This window comes from Macaca nemestrina, unplaced genomic scaffold (assembly GCF_043159975.1).
Source record: "Macaca nemestrina isolate mMacNem1 unplaced genomic scaffold, mMacNem.hap1 Scaffold_92, whole genome shotgun sequence".
Classification (NCBI taxonomy): Eukaryota; Metazoa; Chordata; class Mammalia; order Primates; family Cercopithecidae; genus Macaca; species Macaca nemestrina.
This window is the reverse complement of record NW_027257883.1, coordinates 82,540-107,295: the sequence shown is the minus strand read 5'-3', so window position 1 is coordinate 107,295 and position 24,756 is coordinate 82,540. Positions and strand designations below refer to the sequence as shown.

The window sequence follows — 24,756 nt, the reverse complement described above, 5'->3', positions numbered from 1 at the left end:
CCAGTATAGTCATACAAAGGAGTATCACAAAAGCAAAAGAACAGATTTGGTTTGACTGACAGTTCTAAGTTTAATATAAAATTGCTAAAACCACCAAGACAAACATGACTATGAAATATTTAACGATCTTCACCTAAATTCAAGTCACCATTCAACCACCAATACCTCTGCTCTCCTTACGGGAACTTTCCAAAAGTAAATTCTGGAATTAACAGGACAAAATTTTCTGGTGATAGAAATTAGGAAGAAATTGGTTGAAGGCCGTTCCTTGGCTGTCAAACTTTTTCTCAATAATATTTTGTAAAATAAAAGCGTCAAACAGATCTTTACATTAACTTACAATCTATCAAGCAATACTGGAGCAAGCTTTAAATATTAGCCACATTCTGTCAGGGCTGACTAACATTAAATCAGTATCAGTCTCATGTCTTGTAGGATCCACAGCTCATCTTCTTAAAACCACTTAAGATTTCATAATTAACTCAATTAAACAATGTAAGTCATCTCCTTGATCTTTGACATGAAGGGGTCATTTTCCCCCAAAATAGTACCTCTTTCCTTGACATGATTTAATCTGTGGTTAGAGTATTTAACAGGATTTCTTCCCTTCTTAGAAAATAAAATATACACCTTTCCAATATGAAAAACTCTAACTGATAATGCCATAGCTTACCCAGGTCAAAAGCATTTTTTTTTAAGTTAAAAAAAGAACCTAACTGCATCTTTGGACCTTATGTGAGGTAGTGTCCAGGGTCACTGGGACCCCTACTTGGCCAGTGTAGCTGGGTACCAATTAAAGACAGAAACCCAAGCATTCACTCAAAGACCCTTCCCAGCTGTTCATCCTAGTGGAAGAAGCCATGAGTACAAACGAATGCTGCATTCTACGGAGGGCTTTGGGGATAGGCTGCTTGAGAACATCAAAGTGGCTCACGTCCCCCGAGTATAAAGCCAGTGACTGCTCTCAGCTTCCATCCACAGTAGCCAAGGTCTGGAATCACCTGAGTGCCCGTCAACAGGGGATGAAGGGAACGTGGCCCGAACACACACAGGAGCAATACTCCACCACACAGCGGAGAGCCCTGTCATCCGCGGCAGCATGGATGGAGTTGGAGGACATTACGTTAAGCAAACGAGTCAAGCAAGGAAACGGAGCATGTTCTCACTCATAAGCAGGAGCTGAGAGCAGATCTCATGGAGGCCAAAAGTAGGTGGTCGACAGGGCCCAGCAGAGCCCACTCATAAGCAGGACGGGCAGAGGCTGGTAATGTGCACAAACACACAGCCTAATGGGAACACGAGACCTACTATTGATAAATCAGCAGGGGGATGGCAGTGGGTCATCTACTGTGTATTTCAAAACAGCTAGGAGAGAATAACTTAACATAACCAGCACAAGGAAAAGAAACTATTTAAAGTGAAAGACATCCCAAGTACACAGATTTCATCAATATAGGGGTGAATCAAGGTATCACATGCACTCTGAAAATATGTACATATATTATGTATCAACAGAAACAAAAACCAATGACAGAACCATTTGCGAAGCACGTGCAGGAGAAGAATGGGAAGCCTGACATGGTGTGGCTGTGTGTCCCCACCCAAATCTCATGCTGAACTCTAACCCTATGTTGGAGGTGAGCCCTGGTGGGAGGTGATTGACTCATGGGGGTGGTTTCTAATGGTTTAGCACAATCCCCCAAGTGCTGTCCTCATGATCGTTCTCCTGAGATCTGGTTGTTTGGAGGTGCATGGCACCTTCCCCTTCACTCTCTCTCCCCTTCCAGCCATGTGAAGACATGCCGGCCTCCCCTTCACTTTCCACTCTGATTGTAAGTTTCCCCAGATGTAGAAGCCTGTACAACCCACAGAACTGTATGCCGATTAAACATTTTTTTTCCTTATTACCCAGCCTCAGATAGTTCTTTATAGCAGTGGAACAACAGTACAGTCCTCAGGACCAGCAATGTTTTCCTTCTACCCAGCGGCCAACAAGGTCCTACACCGTAGCTGGTTTTCCAAAGCTTTGCCAGAATGCTGAAGCTGTTTTGGGGATACTAACTTTCCCCATCTCTGGCAAACCAGATGGGGCATCCTATTTGCCTCTTACCACCTTTCTCAGAGAAACCCCACCTCTGAAACAGCCTCCACCAGGGGCCTCCTTCAGCAGCAACAAAGCTGAGTGTTCCTTGCACTTCCCTTCTTCTGAACAAGTAAACATCTTAAGCTTGTTTTTCCATCTTCCCAGCTCATTGAAAAAATATCTTATGCTTTCTATTTTCCTAACACACACACATGGAAGAGAAGTGCCGTGAGGGCAGGGGCTCTTGTTTTCCCGGATCTGAGCCTGGCCCTCAAACACTAGCCGAATACTAACACGATATCCAGAGGCAGAAATGCAAATATCCATATGACTTCAAATACCCTAAGGACCTAACAGGCCGAGTGGCCCATGTAACTATGGTGTGCTGGGCCATTCAACTGGTGTCCAAATCCCTGTCCAAGTGAGCTCTTTAATTTCGAGACTTTTCAGACAGCTGTTTTGTTGTTGTCGTTCTGTTTTGTTTTTATTAAAGGGATATGTTACAATTATAATCAAGAATATCCCAGGCCGAGTGTGGTGGCTCGTGCCTGTAATCCCAGCACTTTGGGAGGCCAAGGTGAGCGAATCACCTGAGGTCAAGAGTTCAAGACCAGCCTGGCCAACATGTTGAAACCCCGTCTCTACTAATACAAAAATGAACCAGCCATGGTGGCAGGCACTTATAATCCCAGCTACTCAGGAGGCTGAGGCAGGAGAATGGCGTGAACCAAGAGGTGAGGCTGCAGTGAGCCAAGATCGTGCCACTGCATTCCAGCCTGGGCAACACAGCAAGACTGTCTCAAAAAAATAAAAATAAACCAATACTCCCAGTTAGTTCTTCACCAATGTCAGATACATCAGTTTAAAGAAAAATATGAAAGCATGTTTTTATATTTCAGTGTTGAATTTAACCATATCTTTTAAGAAGATATGAAGATAGAACTTCCTCAAGGATTGGGGGAGAGAAAAGCAGTTGAGAAAATCTTAAAACCTCAGGAGAAAAACAAGTATGGGTTAAGACCTCAAGGCAAAACTTTTTCTTTGCACTTTGATTTCAAAAGAACAGAGATGCCCAAATTATGAACTCTCCCATCTGCAATTTATATTCGTCTGTGTCCTTTGAAAGGCTGGAGATGGGATCCCAGGTTCCACAGTGCCTGGCCGTGGCTCACATCAGGCGGCATCTTTCACAGCCGTTTACTCCCCTGACTGTGCCTAGAGAGCTCTGTGGCCCAATTTACAAAAAAAAAAAAAAAAAAAGTCCTAATTTACTCACGTTCATCACTTTGAGCAGAGTCTCAAGAATGAGACAAATATTGAGACTCCACAGAAGAAAGTACTCTCTTCCAAAAAGTCAAGTGTCAGGTTCCCATGAGCCAGGCAGCTTGCTTACAGAAAGCACTGGCTGACTTGCTGGTTGAATGTTAAATGCATTTAAAATGTTAAGTGATCAAACGCCCCTCCTAGTGGGTGTGCGCGTTGAGCTGGCTGCAGTAGTGATGCAGACCACGTTCTTTCCCTTGGTTTTGCTTCAAGCAGAGCACGCCACACCCAGGAAGAGGCCGAAGGATGGCATCGAGGTCTAGGACAGATTTAAGGAGAGCTGCAGGTTGACTGCCTCCTCTGCAAATAGTCTCTCATTTCAGAGAAAATCACTGAACAGAGTTCATAACACGTGAATTTTTAAAATTCATAATTCTAATTTCATCCCATTAGAACTTTTGAACCTCCACCTCCCACCTAGAGAACGTCAGCTCAAGCCGATCACAGCGCAGTGCGATTTTCTATAAGTAATGTGCACGCCTGCATCTGAGCTGAGATGTGAATGTCTGGAATGTGCCTGCCAGGCCCAGGAGGAACTGCAGCAAGTGTGGGGACACAAGCCGCTAAGGAATCTGATTTGGAGGGAACTGGAGGCAACTAAAACTAGGTCCACTGGTTTTTCTTGGTAAGGTTTAACCAGACAAACTGTTATCACTGTTGCTAATTTATGGTAATTGGGATGGGGACTTAACAGTAAGTAATTAGAGCAATTACAGAATTCGCTACTCAATTACAATGGCACAGATTCCTGAGAATGGAAGAATTGTTGCCCAGGAATAGAGTTCAAGAGGTCCTCCCCATGCTCCGAGGAACATGGCATTTCCACGCACCCCTGCTTTGGTCCCTGGCCACCACCATCCTGATCTCGGCCATCTGATGGCATCAGTCCCCAAAGCTGGAAACACCTGACACCTCTTGTCACCCTCCCATCTGCCCTGCCTTCCTCCAGTCCGGGATATTCCGGGATGCCCACATACAGGACCAGGAAACCAGGGTTATCCCAAACCAGTGCCTGCATTCAAAGTCCTCCACGGCAGCACAATCACCAATGGCCAATACTCCCAGAACCTTCCACCTCAAAACGGGAGCACATCTGGATTCAAGCTGACAATGCTGCATTCTCTTTGCCATGTACACATGGAGGCATGTCAGGTTCCACCTAAAGGTATCAGGTTCCACGCTGGTCAGGAGCCCAAACCTAGTCACTCTGCATGATCTCAATTCACCATCCACAGAGAAGCCTGCAGTTTTCCTCTGGTGCACGGTGTGGATGGTGGATGGTGGATGCATTTCCCCTGAAGACTCGGAAACAGAAGCCTGGCCAAGGAGGCCAGTCACCCCATCCCCTGCAAGGCCCGGACGTGACCCTCTGCTGTCTGCACACAGTACCCAAGTCTAGCAGTGCTGGCTCTGTGGTGGGATCCATCTGGGCCTGCAGAGGACCCGGGGTACAGGAACCGTGCAGCCTGGCTGCAGCCGGAGGCCTAAGGGATCCCCACGAGGCTCTCCAGCCTAGGTGCCCTCACCACAGGCAGAGCCATGCAAGAGAGTTGCCTGCTGAACTGGAAACGCCCCAATCTGCTCAGCCAACACAGAAAGACAACAGCCACCTACAGCTGCTGAGCCCCGAAACGTGGCCACTGGGCCTGAAGGGTTGAATCTGGAATTTAATCTGTGAAGTTCTTTTCAAATGTGTTTAGCTATGTAATCAAATCTTTATTCTAATTGAATTTAAAGGAGCCTCTGGCTATGGGCTCCCTTCTCGGGCTTCACAGCTCCAGGGAGTAAGAATGGGAGAGAGAGAGAGGCCCAGAGCCTCTCTGCATTCTCCACGTTAATTCAACAAGTCATCATAAGGAAAGGCACTCCAGCAGGAGAGGTGTACACGGGAAGAACTGGGTTGGCCCTGACAAGCATGACCCCCATGGCATCACAGCTGCCTCAGGCAACAGGCAAAAGACAATGATGCCCACCTGGACAGGCCACCGGATGTGATGATGCACCCCCAACCCTAGTCCCACAGCAGCCAGAGACCACCCGCTGCTCATCCCGGCTGAAACAGGCAGAGCTACCCGAGCTATCAAAAGCAGGAAGAATTAAGGAAGCGATTCCCACGACACACGTGACACTCCTTGGAGACAGACACAGGCTTCGCTGTGAAAGTGCAGAGGACAGTGGAGTCCCTAGGCAGGCTGCTTCTTCCAACGATCGGGAAGAAACCAGATCCATTTCCTTGTAGGAGAATCATTTGTACCGTGATTAGACAGAAGACAGAAGGTGGCTGATGTTATCAAATCATCAAGCACCTCACGGCTGCTTCTCCAAGGAAGGCCTGGAAACTTGCAGCCACCCGCGTAGGGGCCGCAGTGTTTACAATGGAGATACGGGTGACCGAGGTCTGGCTTCCTCAGGGAAGCTACATTTGAACTTTCACCACTGAGGAATCGGTCATTTACAGTCACTCACCCTCAATGCAGAAGAGGGCTCAACACACTGCACCAGACTTCAACACTCAGGGTTGGGGTTAGGGTCAGGGTCAAATTTACAAGTTTTACAAGATGTATTTACTTGGGATGCCAGAAGAGATGCAGCTTCACACCCCCGACCTCCATGGTTTGCTTAGCCCCTTCACCAGTGGATCTCACCAACAGATGACACATCCACGCCTCATCCATGGCAGCACAGAAAACCACTTGGAAGACAGCCACTCCCACCAAGCTTCCTGACTTTGGTGTTTAAACTCTGCATCATTTAAAATCTGCATTTCATACGTGAGATTACACTCCTCCGAACAACGACATTGCCACTGTCATTTCACCCAAAAGGGCTTTAGGAAGTGACACGCGGTCCAGACGCCAGAGGTCGACGGCCGCCTTACTCTAGCCTAATTCCTTTGTGCCTGTATGGAGGCTTCACAGCTACAGCCCATTAATGACTGTATGAGAAGCTCAGGGCATAGACGAACTCAGTGCTGAATTTTTTCCATTTATCACCCTTTGTTTTGTCCAGAAGACAGCTGAGAAAGGCGGGGGCAGATCATCTCCTCGAGTGTAATGACTCTAGCCACTTCTCTTCACCCCAGGTCACCACTCAGTCAACACCCTTTTGAGAAACCAAAGCAATTCTGTTCCCTTCACTCTGGGTTCCAAGCACTAAATTCCTCCGTTTTATCAATTAGATTATCAAGCAGCCGTTTGTAATCTGGACTGCAATCTGATACGAAATTTAAAGCTAATTTAAGTTGCGGTAATAGCTCCTATTCACATTATAGATAAGGTATGAATGAAAACTTTAATCTGTTCATAGGACCAACTTTGTAAACAAACCAATTATTCAAGCAATGATTGTCTTCAGTTAGATGCAAATTACTTTGCTCATAAAAGATTTTCCAGTAGGAATTTTTAAATCCATGGTCTGTCTTTTCTGAGCCTGTCTCTGCACCTTCCCCTGAGTGCACAGCAGGACTTCTCAGGGCATCCCATCAGCAGACCCACTGAAGAGAATAAGCCCGCAGCCCCCAGCCCAGGAATCAAGTCCGAGCCCCAGCAGCCCCTCGTCCAGCCGGGGCTTCCTCACCAGCACAGCACCCAGAGGTCTTCCAGGTTTAATGCCACGTGTGCGTGGAAAGTAGAGTGCTGGAAGGAACACAATAGACATTCAACAATGCAAATTCCCCCCTGGAACAGCCCAGCAATCCTCTACCTTCCCCAAAGTACCCATGCTAGGCAGGCGTAGAGTCCAATGGGGGTGTCTAGGAATCGGCATTTAACACTATTCTGATGAATAAAAGTTTGAGAGGTCGGTCAGCGAGAGGCTGTCGTGGCCTCCACTCATTTGCAGGCTCTGAAGAGACACAGATTCAGGTAACAGGCCAGACAGGACAGGAAAAGGATGGGGAGGTGGAGGGCAAATTCCATGGACCACCATCCGCCCCGCCATCCCCACTGAGACTCCGTGATTTAAAGAGAGGCAAAGCCAGGGAGAAAAGATGCCCGCACCACACGAGCGACTGAGATTTCACCTAAAGCACGCAGCATGTGGCTGAGGGCCAAGGTTGGGCAAGCCAGGAGCACAGAACGGGGTTCACTGGCCCAGAGGTGTCTCCCACACCCACACCCCGTGCAGACCTCCCAAGCACTGCCTGTGTCTCCTGCCTGGTTTAGTTCCTCCCCGCCTTCTACTGTGTTGGTTTCTCAGCCGCCACCCACCACCACACAACCCTCTCTACAAGCTTGGTGGACTGAAAAGAGCGGGGGCGGGTAAGATCTGGGCTCTGGGGCCAACGTCCTGCCTGAGACATTACTTCCAACCCACCTAGCTGTGATGTGAGCCCCCGAGATTTCTCAAATGTGAGATGGGAAGGTAACTGAACCCACTCACCAGGACGGCTGTGCAGACTGAGATTACATATAGCCACACCTCGGCATCCACCACACGTGGGACCCCAGTCGTGTTGCCCCTGATGGGAATCCCTCTATCTATGCCCCTTCTGCTACCAGAGCCAACTCCCAGCAGTAGCTGTGGAGGGTGCATCCTCTATTCCCACTCCACTCCCCTCCCATCGCTCCACGCAGTGACCTGCCACGCAGCGGCCGCCAGCAAATCCGGCCCCACTGGATAACCGACCACCAGCCCCCCCTCACTTTGGGGCGTCTTCCACTTGCAGTTCCGAAGCAGGCCGAGAAACCGCCCTCAAGGGCAGTCACCTGTTCCTTATTGCATGTAATGACCTGCCACGCAGGACCACCAGCAAACCCAGCTCCACCATCCAGGCTCCTGTGGATTAACCGAACCCCCACCCCCCACCTTGGAGCGTCTTCCACTTGCGGTTCTGAAGGGGGCCGAGAAACCGCTCTCAAGGGCACTCACCTGTTTCTTATTGCACGTAATGACCTGCCAAGCAGGGCCACCAGCAAACCCAGCTTCACCGTCCAGGTTCTGGTGGGTAACTGCCCCCGTCCCCCGCTTCCTCCTGGGGTGTCTGGGAGGCTCAGAAACTGCCCTCCACGGGCACTCATCTGTTCCTTATTGCACTAATACCTCATTTACAGAAATCCACTTTGACTTTCCAGCACTGCAGTTGTGACAATTTAGCAATCCTGCTTGCAAGCTACAAGAGCTTGAGGTCACGTCCACCTCACCAGTATCCCAGAGACCCAGCACTATCCCACTGTGTTTAAAATTCCAAAATACTCCTTCAAAATGCTACTGGCATTTGCTTTGCACATAAAATGCTAACAACCTTCAAGTGAAACAAATATCTTCAACAGTTTGATACAACGACATGTGAGTTACACATCTGCCAAGTTGTAAAGCCTCATGCATTTATAACATTTTATGTACGGTGAAATGGTTCATTAATATAAATTATGAGAATCTCTAAGAAACAGGTTTTTTCTGGCATTAGATGACCAAAGGAAAACTGGGTTCTGGCTGGCTTGCGGGCCTGTAGAGACAGACATATCTGCTGACACAACCAAGCTCCTTCCCACTGATGTGGCCTCATCCCAGGCCCCTCACCCGGATGCCTGCAGGCCCCTGGAGGAGCAAGCTGACCTGTCCACATTTCTCAAATGCACAGCTGTTGCTCACACTGCAGATAGAGTTCAAGGCACGAGCAGGCCGCCACGCTAAAAATACCACGCAGCGTCCACGCCAGGTGACGGTGGTTTTCACTCCATCCCAAAGCCCCAGGTATGAGTTTACAGCCATGATTACCACATGGATTTTTGGACCCTCAAGACATACTTTGTTTCCTTTTATGCAACAAAGTTAAAAGACTATCACTCAGATATAGGCTCTGAAACTGTGGAATAATTGTTTGGGAACAGAGCCTCTGCCAGATCAGGATTAGCACTTGGGACAACACCCCGTGACCTCGGTCCAAACCCATCCAGACCAGAAGCCTCCCACACTGTAATTTCTGTGGAGTTCTGTAAACGAGGTATTACTGCAATAAGGAATAGATGAGTGCCCTTGGAGGGCAGTTTCTGAGCCTCCCAACCACACGGCCACGTTCAGGCTGAAGCCGCACCACCTCCAGAAACACTGTCCCTCGCCGAGGTGTGCCTGGCTTCTCCCTTTTTCCAAAACTTAACAAAACCTGAAAAGGACAGGTCTGTGTAGAAAAACACAAACTACTTGCGATTCCTCTTCCCAGTTCAGGCTGTAGGAAGCTCGTCTCGGCCCTCACCATGTTCTGACTGTGGCTTGGTTCCCATAAGAAATAAAGTCAGAATTCTAGTCCCTGTCTCCTGGGCAGTGTGGCAGGCATACATACCTTCAGTTATATGAGGAAAGGCGTGGCGAGCCCCCTTCCTTCAGTAAAACTGCAGAGTTCCCAGAACCCCGATGCCATCCCCCTCACACCACTGTGAACACCTGGACAGAGCACATTTCAATGCGTGCACCTTTGTGGGCTAGTTTTCTATTTCTCCACTAAATCACCCCAAATTTAGCGCCCTAAACACTGACTTATTTTCTCACATTTCTGGAAGCTGGAGTCCAAAACAGGTCCCACCATCTAACGTCGAAGTGGCGGCAGGGCTGGCTCTGGGGAAGCGACCGTCTCCTTGCCTCCCGCAGCCTCTAGAGGCTTCCGCATCCCCTGGTCCATATGGCATCCACTGTTTTCAGGACCCACAGCGGCCCTGACGGCCCCTCAACTGGAAGACGCAGAAACGTCAGGAGACCGGGATCTAGTGCTAGGGCCAAGCCTCCCCACCCTCCCAGCTCCTCACACACTCCCGTGTGAGCTAATATAGATTCCACTTTAACTAGTGTCACCTGTGTAAGGGGTAAGTGCCCAGCTGTGAACTGGTTAACCTCGCCCACACAAACCCCGAGAATAAACTCACAGGCCATGGACCACTCCACAAGCAATAAGTGACCACCTGCTCAGGGACCTCCATGCCCCAGCAGAGCCCTCCGGTACCTCCTTGTGAGCTCAGACTGGCGGCAGGGGTCTGCAGCGCCACAGGGCCCTGGATAAAAAAGACAGCTCCCATGTCGGGAGGCACCCGCCCGTGGTTGGGTTCCCAGTACTTTAATTGCCCAGGTGGACAAGCCGCGCCGCATGCAACCCCATCACCAGAATAACGGCTGCACGTGGCGAGTGCACGGGTGGCCACCACTCAGCCCAGCTGGCCGCGCTAAGCACATCACCACCGTGACGCCCAATCAGACTCAACTGCTGGAACAGTCCCGGCATCGGCCCCCAACAACATTCTGGATCACAATTCAGAGTAGTGATTGCGATCAGGGCCACACGTGGCTGAATGTTTTTACAGGAGGACGCCACAGCTGGACTGACGCCACAGCTGGATCTGGCTGGACTGAGAGCATTTCCCACTGGACATTCTTACAACACCATTTTATTTGCGCTTTATTAAACTTCTATGGCTTTTTTCTGCTTATCTACTTTATGGGAGTGTTTCTTGTTCTTATGACTGCGGTGATACTTCAAGCTACAACTATCAATGTGTAAATTAGTTTGGAAGTCGCCTTATCATTAAACATTTCACAAGCAAGCAGTCAGAGGCACCTAACCCGGAGGCCTCTTTTCTTCTCTGAGCCAAAGCTACCTTGGACTCAAAGAAAACGGCACATGGAGAGGGCTGGATCTCCAGCACCCATTCCTAGGGAGCCTCCTGGGGAGCAGATATGGAGGGAGAAGCCCTGGGTTATGGCACTGTCGTACTAAAGAAAAGTCTATTTGGGTAATGTAAGCACCAGACTTAAGAGATTAAGCAAACCATGAAAAGAAACCACTAACCACAGCTTCTCCAAAACAGAACTAAACTCCCTTTAGTTTGAATTGGAAAAGCAGAAGTGATGATCAGGATACAAAAAAAAAAAAAAAAATGACACAGTATCTGAACACAGGAGAATACTCAAGGGCCACTGTCTCTTCCTGTGTCAGTGGGAGCCTCGCATCTAAGCTGGATTTAGAAGGTTGCTACTTTGGACTGAAAGGTATCCCCAACCCCAGTTTGTAAGCAAGTGGAGCAGAATGCTTCAATTATTTCAAGGTTTAGCGGTAAAGCTCTGCAACTCTCACAACCATTTTAATTGGTGTGAATTTTAAAGTGACTCAATCTGGTGGCTGGAGTATCTAACGGCTTAACCACGGGGTCACGTTGGAAAATTTTTCCAATTGCTTTTGTTTTTCCTACTGAAGATGCATTTGAACGTTCTTGTAGTTTGCAGTTGGCTGGTTCTGATGTTTGGTCCTGAGGAGGCCCAAGTATCCGTAGAGGAAGAATCTGAAACCTCAAGCCACTCGAGTGCTGTCTGGGCAGATGGAGACCCCAACCCGAGGGACACTGACGGACTCAGCATGGGCTCAGGGCCACCCGACGCAATGGGCCACGTATTTGCCGGTTACAAAACAACATAAGCACACACCCCCAGGTGTGCACACACGCTCTGTACACATCTGTCCCTGTCAACACCAGCACACACCCCCAGGTGTGCACACACGCTCTGTACACGCTCACGTCTGTCCATGCCAACAACAGCACACACCCCGAGGTGTGCACACACGCTCTGTACACATCTGTCCCTGCCAATGCCAGCACACATCCCCAAGGTGTGCACACACATTCCATACGCGCTCACATCTGTCCCTGCCAACGCCGGCATACACCGCCAAGGTGTGCACACACGCTCTGTACACACTCACATCCCTCCCTGCCAATATGAGCACACATTCCCAGGGGTGCACACAGGCTCTGCACATACTCATGTCTGTCCCTGCAGCCTGAGTCAAACAGTCACAGAGAGGCAGAGGAGGAGGAAGAAGGATGCGATGGGCACTAAGGTCCTGGGCCAGTTCCCCTCCCTACCTCGGGAGAGACCCCTCATGTGATCCTGCCATCACTCACCCTTCCGCCTCCATCCTCCATCCTCCCACAGGGATCAGGAGGATGCCCACTGCACAGAGCTGTGATGAGCATGAACAGAAGATGGCAGGAGCTCACGCCAAGGTGCTGAGCACGGGGTCTACGGAGTGCTTCTTTCTGCTGTGGCTGACATCATCAAAGAAGAGACTGACACAGCTTCTGCAGAGAATGTCACTTGCTGAGAAACTGAAACGTGTGACCTAGGAGCCTGTGAAGGTCTAAGAACAAACCAACAAACCAAACGGTTTTGTTTGTTTTTCAAACACCATAGCCTGTTTTTTCTTTTTTTTCATGCTCTACCTTGGGTATCATTTAGTTAAATCTCAAAGTAAGTCCAATAAATACACAAAATCACAGGACTGAGCATGGAGCATTGTTTCACTTCATGTCCTCCAGCCTTTAGGACACACTAAGGAAAGACATGATTCCAGGATTCCCATTAGAAAGGCTGCCCTGAGGCACCTGCTGGGGCAGCCAAATTGCAGCTGTTGATGCTGCCCCCAAGCTGCTTGGATGAAGCAGAAGATTCCGGAGGTCTCCTCTCTTCTGCCCCTCGCCCAGGAGAGAAGGTGGGGGGAGAAAGGTGAGAGAAGATAGGAAGAAGGAGGGGGGAAGGAGGGAGAGAGGAGGGGAGAGGGAGGGAGAGAGGAGGGGGGAGGGAGGGATAGCGAGAGGGAAGGAGGAGGGGTATGTTCCATCCACCAAGGCAGCTACACTGCAGAGAGAATGGAGGGTGTGTTGCCTCTCAGGACAGCAAGTTCAAGCTCTTTATAATTGTTAGCGTAAACAGTGACCAGCTGAGGACAGGGCTGTCATTGGAGTTGACGTTTTATTTTCATAGTTGATATTGGGGACCTGGACCTAAAGCAGCGTGCCTTGCCCTTTTGCCAGATGGGCCTATGCTTCTCTATACTTGAGTCTATTTGACTAAATACCCGATATTGACTAGGAATTATGACGTGTAGGATACCCCTTACCACAGTAACGTCAAACTCATATTCTAAATGCAATTTATTCAGGGACTGGCTTCTAACTCTGGGTGGGAATGTTAAGCTCAGTCCAGTTCAATTCAGTAAGCATTTATCAAGAAACTCCTAGACCAAGAGCTCTGTTAGACACTGGGTATGGGGTGATGGGGATACGAAGATATGGAATTAGAACTCGAGAAGCTCAAATGCTTCCATTGAATTCCCTAATGCAAGTACTAAGCTTCAACCTGATGGCTGTAATGTCTAAATTCACTTTTTCTTTATTCCAGTTCTACATAACAAAGCATAAATAATCACAGAGGAATGATTCTGTGTTGGACTATTCAGTGGACAGAGAAGAGCATTCTGACCAGTGTGAGACACTGTCTCCGTTCCCAGGGAGCCCGTGAGGTGGCTGCACAGAGCACACGCGTGAAGATTCAGGAACACGAGCATCAGGTGATGGGAGGGGCACGGAGGCAGCACCAGAAAGATGCCTGCCGAGAGGCCGCTGCAGCCAGGCTGGCCGGGAAGGTCACGGGAGTGGGCGCAGGCATCTCCCTCCAGCCGCACTTGGTTTTCATGAGGACGCGTGCACGGAAGGGGATGACACCGAAATGCTGTGGCGCTGAGGGGAGGAGGGGAGGGACACAGGGCCGACGGCTGGCCCCCACCCCTTCCGTCCCTGCCCCTATGAACGCTGCCAAAATCAGCCCCAACGGGGAGAAATGAGGTGGGTGAAAGAGGTGGACAGACTTGGCTTCCATGGAATTCACAGATTCCAGTCATTAAAAATCCCTTCTGAGTTTTCATCTGGAAAACTTTGCCAATGTACTTAGGGACAAGAGGCAGAGGATGGGCTCAAACCGCCGCCCTTCTCCTTCTCTCTTCATCCACGACCCTCCCTGGGGCCCTGAGTGCGAGAACCCAGAGCTGCACAGCCCAAGGGCGCAGCCCCTGACCAGAGGAGGGAGCCGCACGGCAGTGCCTCCAGCACGCGGAGGGCAGGATCTGTGCTATGTCAGTCCCAGGGCCCCAAGCAGAGAAGGCCTGGGGCTCCCAGCTGACGTTTTACTGTCTCCTTTCTCACCAAAGTCGAGAAGGACTGAGTGGGACTACTAACGCTGCACCTGACGGCTCCTCGGTGGCTGCCGATGTGGTCCTCAGGCTGCGGGTGAGACCCTCTAGGGAAGCCCAGACAGTGGCGAGAATCACAGCCACGAGTGCTCCAGTTGCCCCAAAACTCAAGCATAGCCTGAGGAAGGCAGCGCCCGCTCAGATCCCCGTGCAGCCTTGTGTGGCACACTGGTGAGGCACACAGCACCAGAACATGGCACTTTAAGTGGCTTTGTGGGGTGTAGGAACACAAAGTGTGGTCTGGAGTGGCTCAGAAGTTACTCCCACCAGCCTGCGGGACCCGGACGGCCCCTTTGGACGTGACTGTAGTCTCTCCAGGGCGGGCTCCAAAGTCCCAAGGATGAGGTGAGGGTCGGTCTTGCTCTGAGGAAGGCCCCTGACAAGTATCCTGAACATGCAGGTACACAGCTGGCTGACTCATCTGAAGGGACCTGCTGAGCTACGAGCCAGGGACAGCTAGAAAGAACTCGACTAACACACAAACCCTGCCCAGGCGCCCACCTGGGGCACCCACGAGAAAACTACGGAAGCTGTGAAGATGGAGGTGTGCACGGGGCTGGGAGAATCCTGGGAGGAGCCGCACTGGGGACCAGGAGGGATGGAGGGCTGGGCCCCACAAACAATCGAGGGAGGCGCTCGGTGCCCTGTAGACCCCTCTGCACCCACAGCTGCAGGCCTGGCTGGCAACACGACCTTGTCTGCAGGGGCCCAGGAGCACGTGTGTTTGGCAGGAGCTGCCCTCCTGGAGCCGCACTACGGGTACCGTCATTTTAGAGGCAGGTACCTGATATCAACGATGACAATCAACCATGCCAACCTGAATTACAGCCATGTCCTCAGCGGGTCACTCTTTATGCTGACAATCACAAAGAGCTTGAACTCGCTGTCCCAAGAGGCAACAAGCCCTTCATTATCACAGCAGCAAGCCTCTGTGCAGCCCTCCACCCACGCCGTTTCCTGTCGTGGCAACATGAAGTCCCATGACAGTGACTCAGAGCCAGCCCAGTAGTTTCAGTGCAGGAAAAATCACAAACACTCAAACACATCCTAAACGTGGGCAGTTGGTAGGAGCCAATTCCTAAATTCAGCCTGTTCGGAGGCTTTCTGGGCTAGCACAGCTCTGATCACAGGCTTGAGCTTTCTGCTCCCAGTAAAGGGCGGCGAGGAAGCCAGGCTGTGCCATTCTGCAGGCTCCCCTACGTGGAGCCTGCCCTGTGGCCTCGGTGGCCTGTGCCAGACAGCTTGACCGTCACCCTCAGTGAACACTCGGCACAGCGCAGCAGGCTTGGGGAAGAACAGAAAGTGACCTCTAAGCCCGCAGAAGATGCTAAGCCACGCATGACCTCACGTGTACTGTGTGTCAATCGCCACCGAAGCAGGAACAAGCTCTTAATAGTTCCAGTAAATGCAAAGGCCGCCCTGGAAAACTGCGTGAACCTTTCTGACTACTCACAGGTAGGTAGCTACTGCCTGAGACACAAAGGTAAAGAATTAACCTGAAACTGCATATTATAAAACTTATTTTTAAATTATGGCGCTTAATTGAAAAGACTCCCAAAGAATACTGCATTAGAAAGTGACAGAGTGAAACCGTGAGGCTGACCACAGGAGTCCCTGGAAATTTCACCAAATGTTCTGTCAAAACTGGGAAACAGAAGAACTGCACCTAATGAAACATTCGATTAATCACTCGAGACCTCCCCACATACGAAGCTATGTAAAAAGTGTTCCCAGAAGGTAAAGTGAGCAGGAGGGCTGTGAACACACAAAGAGAGAGCCACTTCGTCCACGGACCACAACAAAAGAAACGCTAATGAGTGCTGACGACACGCTGGAGTCCAGGGCTCTGGGTGCAGCTGGGACGGGGACACTCAGGGTCCCACTGTCCAGATGGGAAACCAGGGTGGAAACACCAGGGAGCCTGTCCCAGGGTGCAGAGCTAGTGAACAGTGGTTCATACTGCGACAATCCCAGCTGCCAGGCTCTGGGGCTCCTCGGGACAGAATCCTGTTGACTTCACTCTGGGGTGCGAGAGGCAGCAGCATCCCCTAAAGGCACCTGGAGAAGTGGTGTTACCCTCCATCCCCTGTCCCCGGCGTTACCCTCCATGCCCCTGTCCCCGGCGTTACCCTCTGTCCCCCTGTCCCTGGTGTTACCCTACGTCCTCTGTCCCCAGTGTTGCTCACCATCCTTCTCACCTCCAGGCCCCTCTCACTGTCCTCCCTCATTTTCCTGTTCAGCCAGAGCACATCACATGTCTCTTCCCTTTTCAAGAGGCTCAGCTGCACCCAGAGGCATTCCAGCCTATTCGGGATGGGGCACACACCCTGGGGAAATGCCAGCACAGGGCCGAAAGGGCCTGAGACCCTCTCACTGTCGCCCAGGAAGGATGGAACAGCCCACGGTCACACTGATTGTCAGGCAGGATGAAAACTTCTGTGTCCGAAATGTTCTTTTCACTGGAACGGTTCGGACCATTCGTGAACGAATCAGTTAAATACCAGCAAGTGCCACTCCCACTTATTCTCTGGCTACAGTTTTCCACCCACCAGCAACCACACTCCTAGGAATTATCCATAACGCAGAATCAGCGCCTTGTGCCTTTAGGAAAACCTCTTTCTCTCCAGCTTTGTCCTCCTTCCACAAAAGGTGCCTCTGACTGCCTCACTCGCCGTACCAGGATTTCACTCAGCTACGGAGGAAAATCTGCTTGGGGGTCAGAGGTGGGTGGTCCCTGCATGGGCAGCAGGTCGGTGACATCCTCCGAGGAGCCTGGCCCAGGCCTGCCTCACATGCCAGGACTCTGCCTTCTGGCCCTCGGGCCCCCGAAGCTGCTTTCCCTCCAGGTGTCCTGCCCCGGGCAAGAAGGCCGGACAAGGGCCCAGGGCTGCTGTGGGTCGGGAAAGCCTCCTGAAACCTCCCACTCCAGGACCCCCCATCAGTATCCCAGCATCTGGACCTGTGTCACCAGCCGCTCCGCCGTGCAAGAGAATTGGATTTTCAGCTGGGTGTGCTGCTTCCCTAAACAAAGCAGGGTGTTGTTACTCAGGAAAAAGGAGAAAATTGGCATCTTCTTGGCAACCCCGCGACATCCAGCCACCGGTTCTCACCACCCCAGAGATGTCCATCCAGGGCAGATAGTGTCTTCAACCAAGCGCCACTGACCCAGAAGTACAGTAATTAGTACACTTTCACCAGAATCACCCACTCCTTCACCTTTACACCCAAGAAAAACATGTTTGCCAGGCAAATTAGATGTCCAGGAGGTGTAAGGAAACCCCAAGCCTGCTTTAAGCCTCAGACTTTTGAGACCGTTGAGGGCTGTGCGCACAAGAGCAAGGCTGCACCCGAAAGCTCTGCTCCTGCCGGACATCATGGACAGACCACATGGCTTAGCCACATGGACCCTTCCAGGACTTCACGAGAGGGACCTCTGTGGTACATGCAATGATGTGCACTTCGTTCAGCCTCGAACAGACCACGCCCTCGTTACAGGGTCGGTGGTCCATCTCCTGCCATCAGCCCCCCACCTCACCGAGGGTCTGTGTCTGCATCTGAAATAACTTTGCTGTTTTACCTGGGTACCAAAATGCGGCATCGCGATGTTTAAAGGTCTTTAAATATCAACACTCCGGGTGCAGTCCTTGTCACTTTAATGCGGTCACTCGATGCAGGCCTCACTCACAACTCTGAGGTAGCTCATACCTTCCCTACCTAACCAAGGAAGAAACGAAGGCATGGAAGGTGCAGCTCCTAAGGAGCAGATTAGGATTCAAACCAGTGATCTTCGTCACATGCTGACCTACCTCTCAGGGTGAGATAAGGTTGAAAGTTAACCAGGTAGAACAGCGTTCCATAAATCAGCTGAAAATGGTCCCTGTGGATGGGCCTGTGGTTACTCCCTGAAGAACAAGACCATTAGCCCAAAAATCCACCTGTGTCACACTCAAATGTTTACATATACAATTATTTTTAAAATAACCCAATCAAGCATGTTCACAGTCATTTAGAGCCATAAAGATTCTCTGCTTCGCTGACAATCAACCCAAGACCTCTGTCGGCAAAGGCCACGGTGCCAGGTCCAGAGAAGGTGGGACAGAGACACAAGCAGGAACCTCTCCATCCCTGGGAGCCTCGCTCTGATGAGTCCGTGAGGACACGGTACAGACCGCGTGGCACAGGCAGACGGCAGGCCAGGAGAAGGGGCTGCATTGCCGGGAGGCAGTGCTTTGAGCTCTAATGGGTGGAACACTGATAACCAGTGAAGGTGGAGAGAGGGCACCCATCTGAGAGCATGTAGAGGCAGCAAAGCACAGCCAGCCTCGGGGAACCAGAAGCCACAGGGACATCAGGTTGGGTGCTGCTGTCTGCCGGCCACCGGCTGGGGGACTGTACTAGGCCTGGAGGGACATCCCTGACACTCCCCACCAGATGCCAGGGGCACCCACAGCCCCAGGTGAGAACCACGGATCCCATGGCGAATGAGGCCAGCCTGTGAAAAGTGGGGCTGGGACAGCTCTGTACAGCTTAATAGGAAAGTTGGGTTCTATTTTGTGGGGTTTTGGTCACGCCGATGGCTAGTCACGGCAGTCCGTCAGGAAGTGATTTGAGGAGAGACTAGAGAAGGGGCTGCCAAGACCAGCGGAGCATTCACTGCCTGGGTCCAAGGAAAAGGAAATAAAGGCTGGCGATGTGACAGTGGGGGGGAGCACAGAGCGAAGGAACTGGTGGAGACACAGGGCTGGCCCCGCACAGGGCTTTGAGCAGCTACCCGGGGGTCGTCCTATCAATTCTCCTCATGGCCCCAAGAGGCTGCTGTGAGGATCCATCTCCTGAGGACAGAACTGCTCCAGAGCCACACAGCGAGGATCCACAGAACCAAGATCCGGGCCAGCTCCAAAGAGGGTGAACTTGACCCCTCAGCCATGGTCCTAAGACAGGGATCGGAGCCCCCTGGACACACAGACACAGGAACTGCAGGAAGGGGAAACGGATGCCCCGGACCAGTGGCAGGACCCAGGGTTTCAGCCCTCCAGGGCCACTGGGACCAGCCACTGCACAGGTGGACACACGGTGCTTTAACCCGCGCTGGGGGAAGGAGCCCTCACTCTCAGGGTGGAGACCGCAGCTCAATCGGGCCGGCCTCCCTGCTGGGCACAGCCTGAGCCACACAGGATGCTGAGGTGCCTCAACGTTGGGGTCCTCAGAGCCACTCAGCTGAGATCGTGGTGCTTTCTGTAACCACCCTCGTTTCTTTATGGCATAGATCTGGACTCCATCCTTTGCAATGTGTGGGGTTCTAGGAAGAGGCTGGCCAGCCGGGGAAGTGTCCTGGGCTCTGTCCCAGTGATGACGAACTTGGCTCTCCACAAGGGCGGCCTGTTCACCACAGTGAACCCCGGGGACCACGCCTGCACCCACCTTGCTGAGGATAATTCACTTCTCGTCCGTGAAAGAATAAAGCTAGAGTAACTCAATTTCACACTCACTTCCAACTTTAACAACTTGTGTTAGGAAATCAAAGACAAGGACTCTGACCACGTCACAAACCCAGCAAGCAAAATCCGAGACTAACGGAATGATGCCACCTTCGCAGTTCCGAGCTTTACTAGTTGTTTTTCTTTTCTGGTCTGTTTTTCTCTTTTGGTTTAAATAATTAAAGACTCTCGTTGACAAGAAAAAAAATTCTCTATGAAACTAAAAAAAGTGGTTCTAATTAAACATTTAAACATTCTTCCATATGCTTTATAAACAGTTGAAATTACAGCTCTACTTACTGTTAAGTACTTTAACCAAATGAAAGGTTAATTATACAGACTGGCAATTATAAAAAATAAGGCTACATATTCATGGTATCATGAATAATTAATAAGAACCGTTTGATTTCATTCAGACCAGGGATTCTGTGCTAATAGGCTCTCAGCTGTCTTGAAATAATGGTGAAATTTTAAAATTACTTTTGTACTTAAACATGTCCCCAAAGTGAAGCACAGCGGCTAACATCCATCATGGTGCCCTGCAGAGCGACCCACCCTACTATGGCCGACACCCTGATTCCCGAGGGCTGCATCCCGGGGCTGTACTAGTGCAGAGAATGTTCAGGAAACAGACCAGGTGGAAGGAGGGGGTCTTGTCCTCAAGGAACCTCATGAGTCTTGCTACGGGGACAAACAGCGAGACAGTGAAACCGGCAGCCACGGAATCCCGACAGCGATGCTCAGGCCTCGCCATGCATACCCCCTGGCTGGCACCTCCCTGAGACCCGTCTGGCACAGGCAGTGTCAGGTTCCGGCCCTTGGAGCGCAGGGATGGCAGCGCAGGGCCATCAAAGCGGGTGGCATGCCGACAGCGGCCTCTCCGCAAGAGCTCCTGGCTCTCGGGGAGCTGAGGGCTCCTCAATGGGAATTTCTGGCTGAGCTCCAGGGGAAAGCGGGTGGGAGGCCCGTCTCCTCTGCCCCCATCTCCTCTGCCCCAACCCTGGAAGAGGGTCAGATATCAATGCTAACTCTTGTGCTGACTCAATTAATTCAAACAATTCAGAAAACAAACTTGCTTTAAGTATTAATTTCCTAAAAAGAACTAACATGAGTTCAAATGATTCACATAATTAAAATGATTTTAATTGTTAATTTAATTAAAACATCTCCATTTTCACAGCATCATGTACCTTGGTACTTTCTCCTTATTGCATTTCCCATCTTCCAGGGCAGGTTTCCTTCCACCCAGGGCAGCAGCGACTCTGGTGTCTCGGGTATTCCCAGGCTTCCGTCAGCCCCTGGGGGGCTTACAGTTCTGCAGCGGTCTCCATCCTCATTAATCTGCATAAGAACATCCGTCCGCAGGGATGTCCTGTGGCCCCGTGGCCACATCTGACGCGCAGCTAAACGCTGGGCGTGTCGCCTGGTGACAGCAGATGACACAACTGTGGGCAAGGTAGCACCTCTGGGCGCCGACACTCTCGATGAGTTTTTTACAAGACCATTCTTTAATGGGTGAACCCTGACAGGAAACACTAAACATTGTTTTTAACTATTTTTATATCGAGACAAATCTTTGTCAAACGTTCACTCAATGCTAAATGTCACTTCTCCAGCCAACCCCTTTAAGAATACCTAAAACTTAAGACTGGAATGACGCTTTCAAACACATACTCTACTCATGTATTCCCGGGAGCAGAGAGCAGCTTAATGTTTTCACGCTACACAGGCATGAATTTTGGCGAAGGCATTTTAATATTTTTACCTGAATATTTTAATTAAATCAAAAGATCATTTTCACTCTAATACTCTACTTAGAATGTAATTTTCCATTAAATAAACAGTCAATGTTCAGTAACCCACGTGCTGATAAACTTTTGAAAACTTTAGAAAGTATTAAGTATAATCAAAGATTACTTTTAATTTTCGAGCTGGTAAGAGCCTGTGTCAGGGAACAGAGTTGAGATTGAAGAGATAAAAGCACGATGATTTTCTTAAAGAAAAGCGAAATTCGTAAAAGAGACCAGGTGATTATATAAAGAAACACAGAATCCGTTTTCAGAAATGGCAAACATTGACCACAGAACACCAGCGTTGCCCGTGATGAGAGAAACAGTTAAAAGGAAGAATTCACGGTGGCCCAGCATAGATCAGGTGTGGGAGGACAGAGAGGTGATGAAATGATCCTCCTTCTAACTTCCCAGAAAGGCACAAATGGCCAGCACTGTAACTGAGGACCAAGCAGGCACCAGTGTGAACTCAGACTCCATGGCCAGCACTGTAACTGGAGACCACATGGGCAACGGTGTGAAGTCAGACCCCACGGCCCACACCGTAACTGGAGACCACACGGGCACCAGTGTGAACTCAGACCCGACGGCACCTGCCTGGGCTACTCCAGCCACCACCAGAACCTGTTCTGCAGCTGAACTGGAAGCTGATTCTGGAAGGAACTGAGGAGCATGAGGACGAGATCCTTCTACCTCAAAAGGGATCAATTTTTTAATGATTTATCCTCTGGTAAAGGGCAGAGGCTGGAGATCGAGTTGACAACAATTATGCCTACTAGATGAACACTTTGTAAAAATCCCTGAATGGTGGGATTCAAAGAGCTTCTGCATGAGTGAAGAGCCATCCACATGCTGAAAGAATGGTACATGCCAACTGCTTGGAGACAGACCTCCTAAAACTAAGACCCATCCAAAACTTGCTGTATGTAACTCTTTAGCTGGCTGTTCATTTGTAATATTTAAAATGTCCTTTGTAATAAATCAGCTAAGCAAACTGTTTTCCTGGGTTCTGTGAGCTGCTAAACCCTAGCAAATCTAACATAAAAAGGAGTTCTTGTCGGGCATGGTGGCTCATGCCTGTAATCCCAGCACTTTGGGAGGCCAAGGCGGGAGGATCACCTGAGGTCAGAAGTTCAAAACCAGCCTGGCCAACATGGTGAAACCCCCTCTCTACTAAAAATATAAAAGTTAGCTGGGCGTGGTGGCAGGCACCTGTAATCCAGCTATTTGGGAAGCTGAGGTACAAGAATCGCTTGAAACTGGGAGGTGGAGGGTGCAGCGAGCCGAGATCACACCACTGCACTCCAGTCTGGGTGACAGAGCAAGAGTCTGCCTTGCGGGGGGTGGCGGGGAAGGAGTTCTTAGGAACCTCCAATTTTTAGCAAAGTCAGACAGAGGTTCTTCACTTTTTAAAAGATTCTTTTTCTTTTTGCTCTTCTGATTGAATAATTTCAAATAACCGGTCTTTGAGTTCACTGGTTATTCCTTCTGCTTGATCAAGTCAGCTCTTGAAACCCTGTATTGATCTAGTTCAGTTACTGTGTTCTTCAGCCCCAGAATCTACATTTCTTTTATTATGGTTTCTCTTTGTTGATATACTCATGTTGTTCATGTATTCTTTTCCAGATTTTACTTGTCTATCAGTGTTGTCTCACAGCTCATTGAGCTCCTTTAAGGCAATTTATCTTTAATTCTTGTCAGGAAATTCAGAAACCTCCATTTCTTTTTCTTTTCTTTCTTTCTTTTTTTTTTTTTTTTAGCGGAGTTTCACTCTTGTTGTCCAGGCTGTAGTGCAATAGCACAATACCAGCTCTCTAACCTCCATCTCCTGGGTTCAAGCAATTCTCCTGCTTCAGCCTCCTGAGTAGCTGGGATTACAGGTGCCCATCACCATGCCCAGCTAATTTTTTTTTCTTGTATTTTTAGTGGAGCTGGGGTTTCACCATGTTGGCAAAGCTGATTTTGAACTCCTGGCCTCAAGTGATCTGCCTACCTCGTCCTCCCAAAGTGCTTTGATTACAAGTGTGAGCCACTGCACCTAGCCAAAAACCTGTATTTCTTTATGGTCAATTATTGTAGATTTATTTTGTTCCTTCAGTAGGGTCACATCTCCTTGATTTTTCAAGGTTGTTCAATATCTCCCAGTCTCACAGAGCTGTGCCAGTTGCCATAAGACACCCTGTATTTCTCCTTAGAGCTGTGCAATGATAGCCTGGGATGCTAAATGCATACTTCATTACTCTCCTTTCCTCCACTAGTCTCACATATTCCTCTGGGGGAGAAGTCTAAGGGGTCTGTGCCTTCTACCAGTCTCACAGAACCATGGGGGTCACCATAAACCTCCATACAAGCCTCCTCAAAATTCTCTACCTTGGCTTAGGAGTATGGGAGTCACACTGCAGACAATGGAGGCATAAGAAAGACATCAAAGACCCCTGTGAGCTTCTAAATCTCTACAGGCATCAGTAAAGATGGGTGCTAGACTGTGAGGCATGCCCATCCTCATGGGCAATCTCAGGATTCTCTAAGTCCTCCAAGGAGCCCAGCAATGGCTTATGTGGGCCTGGGCCACCCTTGCCAGCAGGGAGTAGTACTAAGGATGAGATCCACCAATGGCCACTGCTGAGTTATGCCAAATGAGATGTCCAGACCTCACAGTGCCTAGGAGGACAGATGGCAGAAGCTCAGCCAGGCCACGGAGATTAAAACAGTGCTAGGGGCTTAATGTATGTTTTTAGTGGGTCTGCTACATGTCGAGTTTGGATCTGGAGTCCAGCCTATAATCCTAGCAAAAATTAAACACCAAATATGATATTCAAAAAAGTGTATGTGGCTAAAAACATATGTTGGAAATACACATGACTAGAAACGTCTGGATTCAAAGAGAAATTGCTAATTCCATAAATATGATAGAGGAATTTAATAACAAGATCACACTTACATAAATAATAAATATCAACTCTATATTTATCTGAGTTGTAAAGACTTTTTTTCCCCATCTCAGTACACTAGTGGGTATATGTCACCAGTAAAATCAAAGGAGTATTCCAATTACATTCATGATATTAGTAAGTC

The 24,756-nt window shown here is 49.8% G+C and overlaps 1 long non-coding RNA gene across 1 annotated transcript in view; it reads right to left on the bottom strand.

Annotated features, from left to right (window-relative positions):
- Nucleotides 1-12,195, bottom strand: part of LOC139361666 (uncharacterized) — a 33,144-nt gene extending 20,949 nt beyond the window's left edge. The window contains exon 1 of the long non-coding RNA XR_011619248.1: nucleotides 9,893-12,195. This is a non-coding gene — a long non-coding RNA (uncharacterized lncRNA). The remainder of the gene's footprint in view (nucleotides 1-9,892) is intronic.
- Nucleotides 12,196-24,756: the final 12,561 nt, after the last annotated feature.